The sequence below is a fragment of the Pteropus vampyrus genome, unplaced genomic scaffold (assembly GCF_000151845.1).
Source record: "Pteropus vampyrus isolate Shadow unplaced genomic scaffold, Pvam_2.0 Scaffold24922, whole genome shotgun sequence".
NCBI lineage: Eukaryota > Metazoa > Chordata > Mammalia > Chiroptera > Pteropodidae > Pteropus > Pteropus vampyrus.
Genome location: NW_011913703.1, coordinates 1 through 1,769, shown reverse-complemented (window position 1 = coordinate 1,769; position 1,769 = coordinate 1). Strand labels below are relative to the sequence as shown.

At 38.2% G+C, this 1,769-nt stretch overlaps 1 long non-coding RNA gene across 1 annotated transcript; it reads right to left on the bottom strand.

Moving 5' to 3' along the window:
- Positions 1-185: 185 nt before the first annotated feature.
- Positions 186-1,769, bottom strand: LOC105311100. Its single transcript, XR_897622.2, has 2 exons — positions 1,609-1,769; positions 186-1,031 (listed from the first exon to the last, which is right to left on the bottom strand). It is a non-coding gene; the product is annotated as an uncharacterized LOC105311100 (long non-coding RNA).

The following is a 1,769-nucleotide window of genomic DNA, read 5'->3' as shown; positions in this document are numbered from 1 at the left end:
AAAAAAAAATTAAAGGTTAAGCAATCACAATTAATTTGGATTTATTTCAGAAATGCTAGGTTGGTCTAACATTAACAAGTTATAATAACTCATGCATTAGAAGAATAAAGGATAAAATCACACACTTACTTCAACAGATTCATAAAATGCATTTGATAAAATTCAACAACCATTTTTTTTTAAGAAAGAAAGAGAACTCTCAAAACAGAACTAGCTTTTTTTCCATTTATTTTAATCTGTCAATATACATTATTCTAGTAGCTATATAATAACTCATCAAGCATACTTAGCATAGTTAATTTAGCTACTGAAACTGTAAGACATTTTGATTGCTCATTAATATTTGATATTGCTAACATGGCAGAGAACATCAGTGCATAATTTTTTCTATATTTAGAATTATTTCCTTAGGTAAGAGTCTCAAAATTGGAATTACCAAAATGAACATTTGTTTTGACATGCACGGCCACATTTCTTCTCAAAAGTATGATACTAAATTATTTTGCTTCAAGCAATCTATGAGAGTGCCAAATTCATTTCACCTTTTAAAGCACAAGGCATTATCAGATTTAGAAAACTTTGATAATTTGAAAAGTGAAAATGTCACATCATTTTATTTTTATTTGCTCTTGCAGAGACTGATTTGTCATGTTTGTAAAATAGTTGTGCTTTGTCTTATGAATTATTTGTCCATGTCCTTTGCCCAGTTATCTACTGATTCACTTAAACTTGCCTATAATATAGTTATATGATATTCCTTGACCCAAACCATTTTTGCATGCCATGATGTAAGTAAGCTATTTCCGTTTTTTACCCACTACAAGATAGAAGAAAAGAAAAGTGAAGACAACTTGAAGGCAATTCCAGGATAGGAGTTACTCCTTAGGAAGTAAGTAGAAAGGGAGAAAGAAAATACCTGTGTTCATTATAGGTCATCCCATCTCCACAGCTACACTGGGGGTTTGTACCTCACTGTAGTAAATCAGGAGTTCCACGTTGCTATCAAATTTGTGTCCATCAACCAAGGAAATCTGAGTTAGAACCAGGCAAAGAAGCCATGTTAGCACTATTGCTGCTCGTTGTCTAGAGCTGAGGTCAGAGCTGAGGGCTACAGCTTCTTCCACGAGTGGGCATAATAATCAGGGGCGGGGTGAGAATGTAGAGGAGGCTCTGGAGATTGCATGAGGATAAAAAAGGAGCAGAGTGTGACTCCCTCTGAGTTAACAAGGAAAAGTAAGGAACATTTAGGGAAGACTGAGTGAGGAACAAAATCAAGATCCAAGAATAAGGATGCTGATCACAACAGGGTTCTCTCATTAATTACCTGAGCAGAAGTCTTATCATCCCCAAGGTACTCAATGGGACTCAAGGGACAGTTGCACTGGATCCTCTAAATGCCATACTGGGAACTGATGGTGGCAACCATGCTTAGTGCGTAGGGCAGGTCCTCCAAAGGGACTGTAAGAGTCAGTCATCCTCAGGCCACCCAACAAAAAGTTGCCTGCGTTGTATTTTCTCTTCCCATACTTTTTAGCACCCCTAATACCTTGAGTAGATTTCCTCAATTGTGTCCCCCACCACCATTACTCAAAGAGAACAGATACTCACCAGAGAGCTGGTACCAAGGATTCAGGATGGCTGGCAGCACATAACGCAAGGCCTCATCTGCTTCCAGGGGCAGCTCCTACACATACTTCGGGATGAATGCTGCCTTTGAGCAAGTAGATGTCCCTGGAGCACTCATCCTCCTCCAACAGGAAGGCTCATTG